At 46.1% G+C, this 20,639-nt stretch overlaps 1 protein-coding gene and 1 long non-coding RNA gene across 4 annotated transcripts in view; one reads left to right on the plus strand and one right to left on the minus strand.

Moving 5' to 3' along the window:
- LOC142465886 (alpha-1,4-N-acetylglucosaminyltransferase-like) overlaps positions 1-20,639 on the minus strand; it is a 100,511-nt gene that overhangs the window by 13,882 nt on the left and 65,990 nt on the right. For 2 of the 3 annotated variants that reach the window (XR_012787997.1, XM_075570295.1), the window contains exons 1-2: positions 15,014-15,422; positions 14,420-14,499 (exon numbers count right to left, since the gene is read on the minus strand). The gene's annotated coding sequence lies outside the window, so the exon portion shown is untranslated. Of the gene's footprint in view, positions 1-14,419; positions 14,500-15,013; positions 15,423-20,639 lie in introns of those variants that run through there. The other variant, XM_075570296.1, reaches the window with a different exon arrangement.
- LOC142465887 (uncharacterized) lies at positions 15,214-19,207 on the plus strand. The gene is made up of 3 exons (XR_012787998.1): positions 15,214-15,453; positions 16,759-16,911; positions 18,820-19,207. It is a non-coding gene; the product is annotated as an uncharacterized LOC142465887 (long non-coding RNA).

Consider the following 20,639-nt stretch of genomic DNA (forward strand, 5'->3'; position numbering starts at 1 on the left):
TGATGAACATATGTACAGACGAGAGTCAGGAAATATTGGAGCAACAGAAGTGCACAGAACCTTTTTTTTCAACTTAATTTTTATTTGCAGTTTTCAGTGGGGTACAGAAAATAAAAAGGGAACATTCAGGACCACATCTAGCAGTTTCCGCATCATATCAAATATGGACCAATCGATCCCAATTTAACTTTAAATTTGACCAGAAATGATGGGGTCAAATTAACAGCAATTAATAAAAACACAGATACATAAATAGACCAGATAAATACATAGGAAAAGAGGGGAAGGAGATAGGGGACACCTTCTTTATTAGCTTTAGGTTTTTAACATGTCTATTTTCCTGTACCTATTATCTATAAGAATTACTCATTGTTCTGACACTGATCTTGGAACTTGCCCAAAAAACCACGGGGGGAGGACGACTTTGCCATCCTAAATAAAGGCCAGTTCTCTGTTGTCTCTCTGCCCCCCTTCTCCGGCAAACCAATGATCTCAGATCTGGGAAAACTTATGGAAGATCTCTCTCAGGAATGCAGTGAGTTTCCCTGGGGTTAGAGCGTACTGGGATTGTGTGTTTAGAAGAAGCAGAGGTCCCAAAATGGAGCCGTCGCGCCCATAATGGCCCGTGCCTCCAGGGGTACTTAAAGTGCCTTCCTTTCCTTCCCCCACCACGAGGCTTGATGGATTTGCGCGCGAATCAACAAGGGGAGGGGCTAATGGGGCGGGCTATTTAAACCCTGCGCTTGCAAAAGCTACTCACTGATTCTGTTTTCTTCCCTCCCTGCAGGTCCCTGTGAGCGTGTCTCCCGATAGCAGCATGGACCCCAGCAGCACGAGGCGCATGCAGGCTCAGGCAGCTGATCGCCGGACATCGCGCCCGGCGGCCCCACGGAAGCAGTGGCCAGAGCAGGAAGAGCTGCAGCCCTCTCTCATCCGGAGAGGGAAGCAGGCGGCCCAGCCTCGCTCCCAGCCCCCTCCCAGCTCCTCTCTCAGCCGGAGAGGAAGGGAATCAGCCCGGCAGGCTGGCTCCGCCCCTCAGCCTCACTCCGGTGCCTGCTCGCAGCAGAGCAGGGAAGGGAGGGCTGCTCTCCCCCCCATCATGGGAGAGGACTTTAGCCATCACCCTGCAGCTCCAGTCCCCTCTCCCCCTGCTGGCATGGCCCCCCCCATCCGTGCAAAAACGGCCCCTCCTCCCCTCCCAGCCCCCAGCCACCCTCCCTCTGCAGCTGTTAGCCACGCTCCCACTGCTGGCCTGCCCCCCCCTTCCGCGGCACAGCACATCGCCCCCCCTGCTATACATAACACCCCCCCCCCCTGCTGACCAGACCCCCCCCCAGGGCTGGCCCGAGCCAGCCCACCAACGCGGCAGAGCCACCTCCGGCGCTCCTGGCGCCTTACCCCCAAGCACTTTACCCCCAAGCACTTTACCCCCAAGCGCCTTACCCCCAAGCGCCTTACCCCCAAGCGCTTTACCCCCAAGCGCCTTACCCCCAAGCGCCTTACCCCCAAGCGCTTTACCCCCAAGCGCCTTACCCCCAAGCGCCTTACCCCCAAGTGCTTTACCCCCAAGCGCCTTACGCCCACGCGTCCCAAGCCCCCCCATACGTACCGGCAAATCACATGCACTACGCCCCTGCGCAGTATGCACCTGCCCCCTATGCGCCATACCCACCGGCTCCGCCAGCGCAGGCACCCACACACCATGCCCCAGTGCCCGGTGCACCGGCGCCAGACGCCCCTGGCGTGCCGGCACCAGCCTTGGATACACCAACGGCGGTCCTGCTGCCCCTGCCTGCGGAGTGCCCCGGGCGCCGGCGCCAATGGCGCTAGGAAGCGTCGCCGATCCGGGGAGCAGTAACAGGAGCCGTGCAGCCGCCAAAAGACCCAGGACCGGTCACCCAGGTGCACAAGCCGCAGGATCAGGTGAGCATGAAAATGCAGCATTGGAATGTAATGAGGATGATGTTGATGGTGACGTTAGTGATGGGGGGTCGGTTAGGTCAGGGGCGGACTGTGAGTCCCAGGGGTCAGACAGCGAGAACAGTGAGAGAGCGAGCAGCGAGTCAGACGCAAGCAGCGGCACAGACAGCGACGAGACCCCAGGGGTAAAGCGCATAAGGAAACAGGTAGAGGCGTTGAGCAAGGCGGTAAAGCTGCGTAGGATAGATAAGGGAAAACGCAAAGCGCGCAAAGACAAAGGGGCGACTTCCACCCACAGCGGGGAGGATTCGTTTGCAGTCGAAACTAGCCCCCTGTACACACACCTGCCCAGGAGAACACAGAGAGACATAGGTAACAGGAAGTATGTGGATATGTTCAAGCTGTCTGTAAAGGGGCGAGCAGAGAGGAAACGCGCGCGAGAGGCGGGCGAGAAAGGGCAGGTAGTGAGGAGTAATGCAAACTGGGTTATGGGTTTCATTGTGTTCGGGGACTGTTTCCTTTCAAAACATCCCAAGGAATTGCATAATGTGATCAGATACATGAGTGTGATACAGAACATACATGACGAACACGAGGGGGTCAGCGTGGTGGGATTATGACGAGCAGTTCAGGCATAGGTGGCAGGGGGGATACACGGTTGAGTTTGGGGAAGATGGACATGGAATTGTGGATGAAGTTAGTGGGACGGGGGGAAGCAGGGGGGCGACGCCACCTTTCCCAAAGGTTCCAGGCGATCGGCCTGGGAGCGATTCAATAAGCAGGGGCAATAAAAGGGAGTGTTGGGCGTTTAATGTTAAACACTGCAAGCTGGGGGGTGGGTTGCAAGTTTAGGCATGTGTGTAGCCGGTGCGGGGGGTAGCCACCCCGTCAAGAAGTGCTTCAAAGGCCCTGGGCAACCGGAGCCAAGGGAGAGGGAAGGCGCTAACACCGGTCAGCCTTAGCGGTGTGGGCCGTTGGCTAAAGGGGTACCCCGAATGGGAGAAGGTGGGTTTTTCTTGGAGGAGGGTTTAGAAGGGGTTTTTTCACACACCTTTGGGTTTGAGTTAAAGGAGATAAAATTGGGACGTATGGTGGGCCCATTCACACCCCCCCCCCTAATTGCTCAGTTAATGATCTCCCCTGGTGCGCAAAAAAAAATATATATATATATATATATATATATATAATTATATTCAGGTAATTAAGACATATGGGGAGGGAGCACTATTGTAAAATTGACATAGAAGCAGCCTTTTCGACTGTTATCGGTGGTTTGGGGCGTGAGTCCCAATCACAGTGTCTCAATCCAAATCTGAACCTTTAGACAATAATCAATATAAGTCCACATATCATGGTAACAGGAAACTGTATCAGCCAGCAAGTAGAGTAATGAGACCCAGTGCTATATGAATGCAGCAAAAAAGACACTCAGTGTAATGGCAGTAGTCCATGTGTCATAATGGAATAAGGTTAACATACCATTGTTGTATGGAGCTCGGGCCATACCTAACCCTTGTGCTGCAGCACTATTTCAGGTCATCCAGTATCCTGTGAGGAGAAATATACTCACAGCAGGCTTGTTCCAATGCAGCGTGCAGCACGCTCAATATTCATGTAGAGGTTGAAATCCAAGATTCCTGCGGTGCACAGTAAAAATAGGATAGAGGACCAGCAAGGTGTTGTTAAAAATCCTTTATTGAAACAGCATGGTACAGGGGACACACACTCTGACGCGTTTCGGACTGGTATAGTCCTTAGTCATAGAGCTGATCCGCACCATTCATCCCACTGATTTAAAGGGCTAAGCCCGCCCCCCTACGTCATCGCGCTCCCTGCTTTTGGCGCGGAAAATCGCTAATGTATAATCTAATTGGCTGGGACTCCTGCGCACAGAATGACTAATTGCCGTGTATAACTTTGAAGGGGGGTGAAGTACCCTCCCCCTGCGTCATCGCGCTACTCCTTTTGGCTAGAAAATCGCCAAGCTATAGCCTCATTGGCTGAGGCTCCCAGCCCAATAGTAATGCCAGCTGCCCTGGGTATATCTGAGGACAGGGGGAATGACGCGCATCTGACTTCAGCGCCCAGACCCCTTTGCCGATACGTAGCACGTCGTTGCTAGGCAACGACCTATAAACAACAACAGAGAGTCCTCAACACATAGCGATACATGGCTATGTATGCAAAAAGGGTGCCCAGGGAGGCAAGGGAGGGATGGGAGAAGGAAAAAGGGGCGGGGGGGAAGGGGGGGGGGGGGGGAGGGGGGGGGGAGAAGGGAAAAGGAATGAGGAGGAAGGGGGAGGGAAGGGGGAAGTGGGGAGGGGGGGGGGGAGGGGGGGGGTGGGGGGGGGGGGTGGGGGAGGGGGGGGGGTGGAGGTGGGGGAGGGGGTTTTTGACTTGCAAGAAAAGCATGTGGGGATGAACTACTAACAAATAAAACTAACATGATAAAAACACACATTAAATCAAGTATAACAAAACATGAATAACATACAAATGCATAATGTGGCGAATCTAAAATCTGAAATGGAGGTTACATGTGTGGATTGGGGGAGAAAAATTGTTCACCAATATTTATCATGTTAGTATATTCAACTAATGTTCTTATTGATAATTAATTTTTGGTGATACATAAGTTTTGATCTATGATTAAACATATGTCATAAAAACATGTATAATGTAATAAAGTATCCATTTGGGACAATTAATTTCTAGCTGTGTGAACAATAACCCTGGTTTTTAACGTAAGGCAAGCAATGTTATTATATGAGAATGCACTGGACATTGTATATTCATATTGCATATTATCTAGTACATTTGAATAAACGAAAGCTACTCTAGGTTTTTGGACCAAAATCTAGGGTAAGTCAGTTGATAGATTGGGCTCATTAATCCTTTTAGATCAAGTTAAAAAATGTTTGAGCTCCCAATCTTGGTTCATGCCCCTGGGTGCCAATGTCCCAAGGGCATAAATCCAGAACATCTCCCTACGGTTTAGTGATGCTTCTCTATGTCCTCCTCTAGGGTGTATAGGGATGGTCTCAATGGCACTATACGTAAGTGTTTTAGTTGATCCTGAGGGACACGTGTTAAAATGACGTGCTACCGGAAAGCGTTCATCGCTGTTCTTTATACTCCGGATGTGTTCTGTGATCCTTACTTTCAAAGCCCTAATGGTCCTGCCTATATAGCCACTTCCACATGCACATTTTAGTAAATAAATTACAAAGTTGGTGTTGCATGTCATAAATGACTCCAACCGATAAATTTGCCCTGTATGGACATCTCTTACTGATTTTAATGGTTCAGCGTATCTGCAGAGATTACATAGGCCACATTTAAAGAATCCCTTAGGCAGAGGTTTTGTATTTTTAGCTTTTAACTCAAACAAACTAGGAGATACATAATTGCCGATGGTTTTGGCTTTCTTAAATACCATTCTAGGTTTTTGTGTGGTATAGGGATCCAAATCTGTATCTAATTTTAAGATTCCCCAATGTTTTTGGAGTATATGTCTAATCTGTTCTGCTTGTTTTGAGAACGTGGTTATGAACAGTGGACACTGATTGTTAATATTATTGGATAGTGTCTTTTTGGGGTTCCTCTTTTTCAAGAGGTACTCCCGATCGGTTTCTAGGGCATAATTAAATGCACTCTCCAGATCTCTCTCTACATAACCACGATCTCTGAATCTTCTCTTTAGATCCTCTGCCTGTGCCAAGAAGGATTCTCTTGTGGAACATAGGCGTCTTAACCTCAGAAATGGCCCTTTTGGTATTCCCTTTATAAGCGGTCTTGGGTGGGCACTGTTCGATCTGAGCAGGGAATTTTTAGAGTTTGTCTTCCTAAAGATATTAGTCTGTATTTTCTGACCCACGTCAATGTACAAATGTAGGTCTAAGAAGTCAATCTGTGAGTCACTATAACAATGTGTAAATCTTAAATTATACGTATTGGCCTCAAGATATTCAAAGAAAGCGTGCAAAGTGTCATCATCCCCATTCCAGATAAATAATAAGTCGTCAATGAAGCGACGGTAGAAAATAATATTATCTCTAAAAGGGTTAGTGTCACCAAATATGTAGATAGATTCCCAAAATCCCATATATAGATTTGCATATGATGGTGCAAATGACGTGCCCATTGCTGTGCCTTGTGACTGTAAATAAAATTGTGAATCAAACATAAAATAATTGTGTTGTAACAAAAACATCACCGAATCTAACAAAAAAGTGTTTTGTGCCAAATTTAAATTAGAATGATTAAGAAAGTGACTGATTGCTCTCGTGCCCAAAGTGTGATCAATAATCGTGTATAAAGAGGTTACATCGAGTGTAACCCAAGTGTAACCATTGAGCCATTGAATTCTTTGAATATCTTGAAGCAAATCCGCAGAGTCCCTTAAATGTGGTTATTATGCACACGGAAGCATACCATACAGAGGCCATGAGACAGCTGTCTAATACACAGGCATATTGTAAGTTGGATAAAGATCCTACACGATCATATCTAGCAGAGATTCGTGAATTGTTTGATCTGGGCAGGGAATTGGGAGTACTCAATAGTCGTGAGTCAACATACTTATACAACCCATTCCCAACTGTGCCTATTTTTCACCATCTCCCAAAGATCCACAAAACCTTGGTTTGTCCTCCTGGCAGACCAATTATATCTAGCATTGGATCTTTGGGAGATGGTCTATCTAGGTACGTTGATTATATCTTACAAACTCTGGTAAAAACATTACCCGCCTATTTAAGGGACTCTGCGGATTTGCTTCAAGATATTCAAAGAATTCAATGGCTCAATGGTTACACTTGGGTTACACTCGATGTAACCTCTTTATACACGATTATTGATCACACTTTGGGCACGAGAGCAATCAGTCACTTTCTTAATCATTCTAATTTAAATTTGGCACAAAACACTTTTTTGTTAGATTCGGTGATGTTTTTGTTACAACACAATTATTTTATGTTTGATTCACAATTTTATTTACAGTCACAAGGCACAGCAATGGGCACGTCATTTGCACCATCATATGCAAATCTATATATGGGATTTTGGGAATCTATCTACATATTTGGTGACACTAACCCTTTTAGAGATAATATTATTTTCTACCGTCGCTTCATTGACGACTTATTATTTATCTGGAATGGGGATGATGACACTTTGCACGCTTTCTTTGAATATCTTGAGGCCAATACGTATAATTTAAGATTTACACATTGTTATAGTGACTCACAGATTGACTTCTTAGACCTACATTTGTACATTGACGTGGGTCAGAAAATACAGACTAATATCTTTAGGAAGACAAACTCTAAAAATTCCCTGCTCAGATCGAACAGTGCCCACCCAAGACCGCTTATAAAGGGAATACCAAAAGGGCAATTTCTGAGGTTAAGACGCCTATGTTCCACAAGAGAATCCTTCTTGGCACAGGCAGAGGATCTAAAGAGAAGATTCAGAGATCGTGGTTATGTAGAGAGAGATCTGGAGAGTGCATTTAATTATGCCCTAGAAACCGATCGGGAGTACCTCTTGAAAAAGAGGAACCCCAAAAAGACACTATCCAATAATATTAACAATCAGTGTCCACTGTTCATAACCACGTTCTCAAAACAAGCAGAACAGATTAGACATATACTCCAAAAACATTGGGGAATCTTAAAATTAGATACAGATTTGGATCCCTATACCACACAAAAACCTAGAATGGTATTTAAGAAAGCCAAAACCATCGGCAATTATGTATCTCCTAGTTTGTTTGAGTTAAAAGCTAAAAATACAAAACCTCTGCCTAAGGGATTCTTTAAATGTGGCCTATGTAATCTCTGCAGATACGCTGAACCATTAAAATCAGTAAGAGATGTCCATACAGGGCAAATTTATCGGTTGGAGTCATTTATGACATGCAACACCAACTTTGTAATTTATTTACTAAAATGTGCATGTGGAAGTGGCTATATAGGCAGGACCATAAGGGCTTTGAAAGTAAGGATCACAGAACACATCCGGAGTATAAAGAACAGCGATGAACGCTTTCCGGTAGCACGTCATTTTAACACGTGTCCCTCAGGATCAACTAAAACACTTACGTACAGTATAGTGCCATTGAGACCATCCCTATACACCCTAGAGGAGGACATAGAGAAGCATCACTAAACCGTAGGGAGATGTTCTGGATTTATGCCCTTGGGACATTGGCACCCAGGGGCATGAACCAAGATTGGGAGCTCAAACATTTTTTAACTTGATCTAAAAGGATTAATGAGCCCAATCTATCAACTGACTTACCCTAGATTTTGGTCCAAAAACCTAGAGTAGCTTTCGTTTATTCAAATGTACTAGATAATATGCAATATGAATATACAATGTCCAGTGCATTCTCATATAATAACATTGCTTGCCTTACGTTAAAAACCAGGGTTATTGTTCACACAGCTAGAAATTAATTGTCCCAAATGGATACTTTATTACATTATACATGTTTTTATGACATATGTTTAATCATAGATCAAAACTTATGTATCACCAAAAATTAATTATCAATATTGAACATTAGTTGAATATGCTAACATGATAAATATTGGTGAACAATTTTTCTCCCCCAATCCACACATGTAACCTCCATTTCAGATTTTAGATTCGCCACATTATGCATTTGTATGTTATTCATGTTTTGTTGTACTTGATTTAATGTGTGTTTTTATCATGTTAGTTTTATTTGTTTAGTTCATCCCCACATGCTTTTCTTGCAAGTCAAAACCCCTCCCCCCTCCCCACCCCCCCTCTCCCCTCCCCCCCCCCCTCCCCACTTCCCCCTTCCCTCCCCTTCCTCTCATTCCTTTTCCCTTCTCCCCCCCCCCCCTTCCCCCCCGCCCCTTTTTCCTTCTCCCATCCCTCCTTGCCTCCCTGGGCACCCTTTTTGCATTACATAGCCATGTATCGCTATGTGTTGAGGACTCTCTGTTGTTGTTTATAGTCGTTGCCTAGCAACGACGTGCTACGTATCGGCAAAGGGGTCTGGGCGCTGAAGTCAGATGCGCGTCATTCCCCCTGTCCTCAGATATACCCAGGGCAGCTGGCATTACTATTGGCTGGGAGCCTCAGCCAATGAGGCTATAGCTTGGCGATTTTCTAGCCAAAAGGAGTAGCGCGATGACGCAGGGGGAGGTACTTCACCCCCCTTCAAAGTTATACACGGCAATTAGTCATTCTGTGCGCAGGGAGTCCCAGCCAATTAGATTATACATTAGCGATTTTCGCGCCAAAAGCAGGGAGCGCGATGACGTAGGGGGGCGGGCTTAGCCCTTTAAATCAGTGGGGATGAATGGTGCGGATCAGCTCTATGACTAAGGACTATACCAGTCCGAAACGCGTCAGAGTGTGTGTCCCCTGTACCATGCTGTTTCAATAAAGGATTTTTAACAACACCTTGCTGGTCCTCTACCCTATTTTACTGTGCACCGCAGGAATCTTTGGATTTCAACCTCTACTTTTCGACTGTTACTCTGGGCCCCCAGCAGCTTCAGAGGCACAATCGAATGCTCAAAGGGGTACATTAGGGGCCGGCAGGCGAGTAAGTAGATAATCTACTAACATGTTTTCTGTCTTCACAGCGGGGGCCCCTCGATATTTTATTAATAACATGCGCAGCCCTTTGCAAGCGAGCAGCAGTCAGGGTTTAGGGTCACAGCTTAGGGTGTGGGGTGAGTACCCAGTAAGTGGCCTTAATGGGTCCTCCGGGTGGCGGAACTGTCAGGCCAGTCATCGTTGGGACACCGTGAATACCCGAAATGGGGCTCCATCCGATGCGGATGGGCCGCCAGGTAACGGTCCCCCTGAAAAGATTGTGCGGGCTGGAGGCGCCGACGCAGGCGGTCGGTCGCTGTACCCCTGGCACCAATCTTAGGCAGCTGGGCTCTATCCTATGCGGGTAGGCCCAGGCGGCTCTGAAAAGGGGGACCTAGGGGCCGTGGAGAGTGTCTCTCGCGGTGGAGAGTGTCTCTCCCAGTAACGGTAGACGGGGGCCGTGGAGAGTGTCTCTCGCGGCGGAGAGTGTCTCTCCTGGTGGACGGTAGATTAGGGCGGGTGGAGGAGGGCTCCCCCCGCCGGAAGATACCAAGAATAGGGATTACAAAGGACTAAGATTATGGCTGACAGTTATTTGCAGGTATTGTTAAAACAATAAAGCTGTGACCATTTTTACTTCCACAAATCTGTGTCGTCTCAGTTTGTTAGGGGGGTGTAAGTAAACCACGCAGTAGGCACACTAGGCCGTTAATTCATTTTTATTTTCAACTGGCCCCAGTTGTTTGGAGGTTAGAGACCCCTCCTCCCAGGGTTTAAGATCACCCACCCCACTTTTTAAATAGATGTTTTTTTTCATGTTCCTGTGTGGACAGACCCGCTGAGGTCAGTCTCCCTCCAGCGGGGGTAAATGAGAATTTGCATAGGTAGTGCTTACTGGTCATGCCTTGGCATGGCTTGCAGGCTTATGACGCTTTAACCAAAAGGTTTAACTCAATGACCCTTACTCATGAGAATACTGACATTGAGCTATTTAACTATATATTTTTTCACACTGGATGTAGCATTAGGTATTTTTGTATTTTGCTGTATACATTTGGCCACGGTCAGTAGCACTCCTTTTGATATATATATATATATATATCTATATAGATATATAGATATATATATATATAGATATATCTATATATCTATATATTTATATCACTTGTGAGCACATTCACATGTCTTAGACAGCTCTGCACCCCTGCCTTTCAACCATTATCACCTCGCATACAGTCTCCCACTGCAGCAAGGGATTCTGGAAGATGACATGCAAATGAGCACACAATGTGTCACATTTTGCCTGGAATATCCATTTACATGGGCTCCAATATATATATATATATATATATATATATATATATATATATATATATATAATGCCTCTACACAGCGGACACAATACAAATACCACACAAGAATCGGGAATACAAAATCAGAGGAGGGTTCACCTGTTCCTCCAGCAATGTCGTGTACCTCATCATGTGCATGAAATGCCCAGGGGGCTGCTACTACATAGGTGAGACAGGACAGGGGCTAAACATGAGAATGAACCTGCATCGCCACAGCATCACACGCGGAACAAGAGACAGTCCTGTTGGCGAACATTTCTCTGACTCTGGCCATAAGATGAATGATCTGAAGGTTGCCATACTCAAAGGTAATCTTAAAACCCCGAAAGAGAGACGGTTGCATGAATACAAATTTATGCAACTGTTCGGGACACTTAGCAGTGGCCTAAACAGAGATCGAAATTTTATGAGTCATTACTGACACTAGCGAACTCTCTTCCCATGAGCGCTAAAGGCCATGCCTGTACATACTGTGCTATATGTATGCACACACAACTGTCTCTCACACATACTAATACTCCTTATTTTTCCATCCATATACACCAATAGGGACCACATAGTATCCACACACACTTTTAGTTGTGCTACAAACTCTCACAATGCCACACCCACCCACACCATTTATATCCCTCTCACTCCACACACACCTTGTGTAGAGCACTGTTTATACTGTGGGCTCTCCATTCATTTTTATTCACACTGATACACATACACACTCTTTCTTCACTTGCTTTCAGTTACCCTTTGACACCTCTAGCCATAAAACACATCCACACCGGGGGAAGGACAAGCACAGATAACATTCCAAGAGACACTGTTTTTAAGTTATCCTTGCTTCATTCATTGTAACATCGAGATCAGTGTATCTCGAAAGCTCGCACAAATAAAAGCATTTCGTTAGACACAGAACGTATCATCTATTTATTTTTTGATTATATTATATATACACTGGCGACACACTTTATTCGAGCTCGGCTAGTCCCACGAATTCGGGTATACCCGGGTGTATTGAGGTTTGTGACTGTTTTCTGCCCGAGTGCATTGAGTTATTTTCCAGGCAGGGATTTAAGCATTTTATTCCCGCTGGCTGCAATACTGCACAGTATATATATATATACTGCATTACAATTCATGAATTTATGCTATCTGGTAGACACGCGAAGCATTGCAGCCTATTAAATCCTAATCATTATCATTTAACAGATCAGCCGCCCATCAGCCAGGCATGAACCCAGGCTGGGAAGGCAAATGCAACGGGGCTTGTCAGAGGTGAGGAGTGGCGCATTCCAGGTATCTGCCAGGTACATACCGGGTATTTGCTCGAATAAAGTGTGTCGGTGCAGTATATAAATAAAAAAATGTGGTGATAAAGATCTCTCTCCGGGATCGAAACGTTGGACTTTTTGTGCAAGTATTTGTGTACTTTAATACATTTTTTCATTACTGAACTGGTGAGTGCTTTTGTCTCTTTACCTTTCAGGTATTGTACTGTATGTTGTGTATTTTTATGACCTTAGCACCAGCTATTACTACTCCACCACTGGAGTGCAGGATATCTATCTATCTATCTATCTATCTATCTATATTTGTGGTGGGATCTGGGGTTAGAGCTTACCGGAATTGTGTGTTTATTGTCCTTCAGTACTAGTTGTAGCTGGGTCACACCATTACCAACAGCACCACTTTTAACTGATTTAATCACCCCCAAAGTCACCAGCAGCACCATAAATGACCTCCACCTCTTCTTCTGTCACCTATCTTTCTACTTTCCAAAATTGTATTCAAAAGATAACTCATATTTCTACTCAGTAGCAGATTTACAATTTTGCCACCCTTAGGTCCAATGAAATAAACCAGGCACAAAGCCCAGAAAAAACGCTGCACCACAAAAAGCAAAAAGCAAAAGGGAGATAATAAAAACCAATTTAATGTGCCAAAAAAGAGAGAGGGTTACACTATTCATTAGTTATCCACTCTCAACGTTTTTTGCACACAGAAGATTTAGCTTCAAGGACCCTTTACTCTGCAAGTGAAGAAACTCCTGTGGTTGTGGTTCTGACAAGGGAGTGACTATTATTGTTCATTCAACTGTGAGTATTATTCCAATTGTTGCTGAATTTATATGCTGTACTGGAGGGGTGATCTCTATGCGTTTGAATATATATATGGTCAGACAACCGCAATTCAATGCTAAATCCTCTACAAGTACATTATAAACTCACATGGTCAAGGTTTGCATAAGGGTTCCTTTCTGCTTCTTGTCTACCATATCACCTTATTGGATTATAGAAAGTATTCCGGATTTGTATCAGGGGAATTCTTTCTCTATAGTTAATCCCATATATTTGACCCTCAGTTTCTTCTCCTATCCAGGGTAATCTATCACCTTTAGGCCCATATATTTTCGCCGCCCCTAAATCTTTCGTCTCACTTACACACACACGCACACACATGCACTTACTCTGACACACACACTTACTCTGACACACACACACAGGCTCACACACAAGCTCACAGACACTTAAAAAAAATCTTTTTATTAGGGCACTAAGGCCTCGTCCAGGGTGGGTAGAGCTGCGCTGGCGCTCCAGCGCTGCGCCCTGCTCGGCCTTGATTTTCCTGGTCGGCTAGGTGCGCCCGCGTCTGGGGGCGCGGCCTCTACGTCACAGAGCTGGTTCGCCCTCATTGGGCGAACTGCTCACGTGACGTGCTTGCGACCGGCCAATTCAAATTAGCTCGCTCGGCAAGCGGCTGAGCAACGAGCAGGCGCGCCCGAGCGCTCACACAGGCCACGTGCATTGTCGCAAAGTGTCTAGCGTTAGCGTGCGCGCCTGCTCAGCGCCACGCTGTACGAGCCCTTACAGTACACTCTTGTACATATTATACATTTCCATTTTTACATGGTGAAGCATGCTTATTGACAATGCATTTTTTTTGTTACAATAGTTTCACATTTTGTAAGTTCCCCTTTTTGCTTATTTTTTATTAACATAACAACAATTTAATTGGAAAAGAAAAAAAAGAACAACTTTATTGTATATTGTCAACCAATATGTAACTCAAACTTAAATATTCAGTTTCTGGTAAATCAGACACAGACACTCACACTGACACTGACACAGACACTCTCACTGACACTAACACTCTCATAGACACTCTTACTGACACTCTCACAGACACTGTCACAGACCACTGACTGCGCTCTTGCCTGACCCTTTCTCTACCCAATGTAAGCCGGAAGTTGACACGACTTCCAGCACCTGCAGGGAGAGTAAGGACAGCAGATAGCTACGTGGTGTGCCGACGCGCCATCGGTCCTGGGACAGCACGGGAGTTGTGCCAGTTCCCCCCTTCCTGATGGCTCTCACCACCTGGTGGTCGCAGAACCCAGGTTTAAAATCACTGCAGTATCGTTTACACTTTGTAGTACTGCACATTAGCGCCCCATTTTTCTTCTTTTTTTCAATACACATATTGTAATACCGCCCTCCCACCAATACACAACCCCCCTCTATTAATGACGAGGCCAGTTGAGAAACCTGGGTAAGCACACACACATCTCTCACCTCAGGGCGGCCCCTGCCGTCCTCTGCCACCCTTCCTCTGCAGTGCACTGCGCGCTTCCTCCTCCGCTGACTTGAGGAAGCTGGGTAAGTAAAGAGTACTTTTTTGGTTCTGCAGCACACACACAACCTCCCTTCCCCAGTACACATACCCCCCTTTCCTCAACCCACAAAATACCCCTCCAACACAACCTTCCCCACCTCCAGCACACACAAAATGGCACCCCTAGCACACACAAAATGGCACCCTCCTCTCCCCCCCACACACACACCAAACGAAGCCCCCCTCACAAAACGTAATTCGCCCCTCCAAATGGGACCTGCCCCCCACAAAACAGAATCCCCTCACCGACAGAAAAGAATCTGTCCCACCCCCCAAAACAGAAGCCCACCCCACAAAAAAGAATCCCCTCATAAAACAGAATCTGTCCCCCCCATAAAGCAGAATCTGTTCCCCCCAAAACAGAATCGCCACCCCCGAAACAGACCTTCCCCTGCAAAAAAACAGAATCCCCCCCAACAGAATACCCCCCCAACAGAATACCCCACAACAGAATACCCCCCCCCCAAAACAGAATCTCCCCTCCCCTCACTCACTTTAGTGGATGCTCTGTTGCCTTCTGCTCTTAATGGATGCCTGGCTGCTCTTAATGGTTGCCTGGCTGCTCTTAATGGTTGCCTGGCTGCTCTTAATGGTTGCCTGGCTGCTGCTCTCTGACCTTTCCTTCCACAAGCAGCTGTATAGTGTGGCTCAGACAGACTTGAAACATTGTTCCCACACTATACAGTTGCTTGTAGCCCCGCCCATTCAGCTGTCTCCTCCAATCCAGGCTCAGGGGAGGCGACGAGCTGAGGACTGTCTGTGACTCATGATGCAGGGAAAATCTGCTGCCCCCAAAATCTGCCGCTTTCGGCCCGGGCCTAGCGGGCCTTAGTGGCAAATCTAAGGCTGCGGCCAGGCTGGGAGGGGGCGAACTGGCGCTCGTGCGCGGTGACGTCGCGCTCCCTGCTCGGCCGGGAGATTTGTGGCCGGCTAGGTACGCATGCGTGGGGCGCGGCCATGATGTCACAAAGCTGTTTCGCCCTCATTGGGTGAACTGCTCACCTGACGCGCCAGCGAAACGCAAATTCAATTTTGCTCGCTTCGGCAAGCAGCTAAGCTCAGAGAATGCACAAGCGCTCACTCACGCTGGCCACACACATTGCTGCACTGTGTTTCATCACGGCCAGCATGAGCGTGAGTGCCCACTCAGCGTCACCCTGGCCACAGCCTAAGGCTGCGGTTCCAGTCACTGCCACAGCGCACGGCTCAGCGTGCGCTGTGCGTGTAAGCACCGCCCCTCAATGGGGCTGGGCCCAGTACGCACCTTCCCGCTGAAGGTGCAGCCGCGCCGTACTGCAAGATTTTTTAAACTCAATAAAACTTGCGACGGAGGCGTGGCCACGCCCCCACCGGCGGATTACCTAATGAGGACGCACCTGACGCGTGACGTGATGGCCACGCCCCGCAAATCCCCAACCACGCCCCCTCCCGTCGCAAACTCCCTCTCTCCCCTCAGACCGCAGATCGCGGTTAGCGCTGTGCACGCGCCCCACCCCCCCCCCCCCGCCGGGCACGCGTGTCACAGACATGACTGGGACTGCAGCCTAACACTGTTTCTACTACAGTATTAGACATGGGGAATATTCCACATAGTAATTAGGTTTGTTTCAGCTTTACTTATTTTGCGGTTTGTTGGAATATTCCATGCACGATGTGGAAAACAATTATTGTTATATTCCCTCTTGATGGGGATGTATATATGTATAATTTTCCCATACAACCCTATATGATTTCTATGAGTCGTTTTGGTCTTTTTAATTATGGAACATTACATGTCTAAACTATCTATTGTTTATGGGACATTTTCCTGTTCTATTTCAACCATTATGATTTCATCATTATTTTGTATTTACTTAAACAATATATATTGATTATATTTAGTTTCCATATATGGTTGAGCATTGTTTGCTATTCCTTCCTTGAATTCCTGCCTCTCCAGAGGTATCTGGTATGGAAAGTTAGATTACCTTTTGTGATGTGGACCCACACATGACCCTGTTGATTACCTTTTTGCAATTATGGTTATGAATTACATGACATCATACTTTATTAATAATATATATTTTTTCTTGTCCATATCCACCTTTTCCATTTCCTCTCCTTCTATCTTCCCCTCCCCATTTCCTTCACCCCCCCTTTTCCTTTTCTCCCCCTCCCTCCCCCTTCCCCCTCCCCTTTTCTCCTTCCCTCTTCTCCCTCCATTTCCCTTTCCCACCCCCCCTTCCCCCTTTCCTTACAGACTGCAGACAGAAAACACAGGCAGAACTTTGAAAAAAAAGACAGAGCTAAAAACACTGCTAAGTCGATCGGTTTGGCATTTTCCTACCGAACGGTATGTGAATTGCGATAACTCTTTCTGAATACCGTGATAACACAAACGTCAGACCATGAGGTAGGTCATGCCAAACCGTTTGAGTTTGATTTTATCGAAGCTACCTGAATAGGCTCCAATCTCTCTCCAACAATTCAGGCCTGTTTCAGCCTTTTTGGCCATGCAAAAAAGTCTTACCAAATTCCAAAACCTACAAATCTCAGCGGAACGGGTGCTTTCCACTTGGGAATGCACAAATCACAGCTAATAGAATATGCCCCAATGAGGCATTGATCATTTCTTCTTATTGTACTTCACTTAGGGCCTTAGTCTAAGTCTTGGGCCAACCAAATCCTATTTAATCTTCCCATGCTCATCTTCCAGTTCTTGTAGTACTGCTTCACTTCACTTCACTGCTTCACTTCAGAGTCCGGCAATATTTGGATCAAATTGGCTACAAAACAGCATTATTGCATATTTAAGAAAGGCTATACTTTGTTTAATTTTTCATCAAGTTTAACTCTAATACTTTATGTTGGTATTCTGTTGTTACAAAGAGGAAGCAGTTGTTTTAAACAGATTTTATCAGGTAAAGCCCACTTTTACATAAGCAATATTTGAATGCCCTGAAACACCATTAGACAGAGTACTTATTACAAAAAATATTAAGATTTAAAATAATTTTCTAGAAAACTACACATATTACGCTATTTCATTTTACAATGAATCACAAAATAAACGTTATTAAAAAATAATTGATATTAACCATTTATACTCAACGAAAAAATGTCTCTGCAATGCCCTATGATAAAACATAATTAGATTAAAAAAGGAATAATTTAGACTTTTGATGAATGGTTTACTTTATTTATGCCATTTCATTAAATTATTATTTCCTGAGACGTAAAAGTTCTCAATATACCATATCTCAAATATTCTCAATATACCATATCTCAAATATTCATTGAAAAATGATATTACAAACTTGAAAGAAGTGAAGATGCTGCCATCTTGGATTTTAAATGTCAGCATAGAAGTACAAGAGTGACAGACGTGCATTGTGATTCATTTATAAACCTTCATGCTTTTGCTTCGGCAGGGACAGCACCAACCTTCTTTATTCCACTTTTTCTAGACTAGTAATTTCTTTTATTGTAATTCAGCCTACGATAATTTGCAGTTGGCTAAATGACAAATTCAAGATTGTTGTCAAATCCAAACTAGCCTCCTCCTTATTCCTGTCAAGCAATACTATATTATCTTAGCCATTATCTTTTACATGTTTTTTCTAAAGTCCCTTCAAAGTACATTCTGTATATTATTTTATATTTACTTTGTAAGGCTATATTTTAAGATATCTATAAACTTGCCTTTATATGAATCCTAACTTTTATTGTTGATCTGCGCAGTTACTATACATAATTAAAGACTACACATCTTGTTTATTGTGTACAATAGAACAAGGGATATTGAGCGATTTTTCCCAATTTAAACAGTATACAATGTTAAAAAAACACGAGGAATATATATGATGTGCCTCAGATCTCAGTACTTCCTATTTAGGGCACAGTATACCAACAGAAAATAAATTGTGGCATCCCGAACCCACAGAAATAAAACTAACTTATGTTGAATCAGCAAGTTATCTTCACCAATTAATGGATAGTTGGAATGTGCACAGTAACTGTAGAGACCAGAGAGACAAGAAGTAGGTAAAATAATGTGTATTTAGAGTTACCGTCCTTGACTTGGATGGCAATTAATGTGCAATTTTACGCATTTCCTGCATAGTTTCTAAGCAAATATTAGGGGTTGCTGCTTACTTTTACTTTCAGTATCTGACACACGACCCGTCAACTTTTACTGATTTTTCTGTGTGTCACTGAGTGGAAGTCGGCCTCACTGATTATCATTAGCGATATGTAGATACCATAGATTTCAATGTAGTCTCACTGCCAAAAACTTTTCTCTTAAAATTACATTTTACAGGGTGAAGAACCTGAAAATCTCACTGATTCCAGTCCTTGGAGGTTTGCATCTCCGTGACCCCCTAATCTTATGTTCAACCACAGAAACATGATGGAAACGGCATTCGTTTTAAAAACTAAAAACACGCCATTACCAACACACAGGCTTCTTGTATTAAATGCAAATAAAGTGCCTGGAACAAGGAAATGTAAGAAGTTATTTGTCAGTGTAAATATTAACAATGGATATTGTACTACATTGTATTGACATACTTGAAAACGAGGTAACGCTCAATGTTTTACTTCCTGGTAAAACATTTTTTATAAATAAATGAAATCATCAGTATTAAAATGCGTGTAACTTGTATGTGTTAAATTAGATAGCATGTTGCTTACAATGTTACTAAAATATGCGTACAGGGAAATACTAAAGTTGATATGCAAAATAAAATGTAAAATTAAATAGTCGAGATTTTTATTGAAGTGAAACTTCCTTAGTGGCGCCTCATTCCAACTGGGGCAAAAATGGATGGTGGAGACAGAAATGAAACGGATGTGACGTCAGTGCTGGCAGTTGAGGCCGGGCTGTGTTCTGGCTCAGCCCGACCCCAACACTGACATCACACCCGCTCCACAAATCAGATGCGGCGGCGGCGATAGCCGCCGGCGCCGCTCCTAATGGCCCCCGCTCCCCCCACATGGCTGATGACATATGCGGCGGCGGCGGCGATAGCCGCCGGCGCCGCTCCTAACGGCCGCCATTCCCCCCGCACATCCGCTGCCAAGCCGCGCATGCTCAGTAATCATGGGGACTGGAGGAAAGCCACGCATGCGCAGAAGCGGTTGGCAGTGGCGCCGTTCCCCGCCCGCTGCCACGGCTGTTGACATGTGTCCCCGTCTGCTGCCCAGGACAGCAGAGACCGCCCGACCGGGACAGCCCCCCACCCACCCTTTCCTTACCCGAATGGGACCTCCCTCCCAGCCCACACATGGGCCCGCCTAACTTCCACTACCGCTGCCATGCCGCGCATGCGCAGAAGCGGCTGGCAGCGGCGCCATTCAGCCCTCCAGTGACGCGGACGTTTGCGGGCCCCCCAGGAAGCGGTGGTACAAAAACCCGGGCGCAACCCGCGCGGACCCCCACCCCGGACCCCCCACACACTGATGGACCCCCACACACACTGACTGACCCCCCCACACACTGACGGACCCCCCCCCGGACCCCCCCACACACTGACAGACCCCCCCAGACCCCCACACACACTGACTGACCCCCCCAGACCCCCACACACACTGACTGACCCCCCAGACCCCCACACACACTGACTGACCCCCCCAGACCCCCACACACACTGACTGAACCCCCAGACCCCCACACACACTGACTGACCCCCCCAGACCCCCACACACACTGACTGACCCCCCAGACCCCCACACATACTGACTGACCCCCCCAGACCCCCACACACACTGACTGACCCCCCAGAGACCCACACACACTGACTGACCCCCCCAGACCCCCACAGACACTGACTGACCCCCCCAGAACCCCACACACACTGACTTACCCCCCCAGACCCACAAACACACTGACTGACCACCCCAGACCCCCACACACACTGACTGACCCCCCAGAGCCCCACACACACTGACTGACCCCCCCAGACCCTCACACACTGAACCCCCCAGACCCCCACACACACTCACAGTCACACGCACACTCAGTCACACACACTCAGTCACACTCACACGCACAGTCACACGTACACTCAGTCACACTCAGTCACACGCACACTCAGTCACACTCAGTCACACGCACACTCAGTCACACTCACAGTCAGA

This window comes from Ascaphus truei, chromosome 14 (genome assembly GCF_040206685.1).
Source record: "Ascaphus truei isolate aAscTru1 chromosome 14, aAscTru1.hap1, whole genome shotgun sequence".
NCBI lineage: Eukaryota > Metazoa > Chordata > Amphibia > Anura > Ascaphidae > Ascaphus > Ascaphus truei.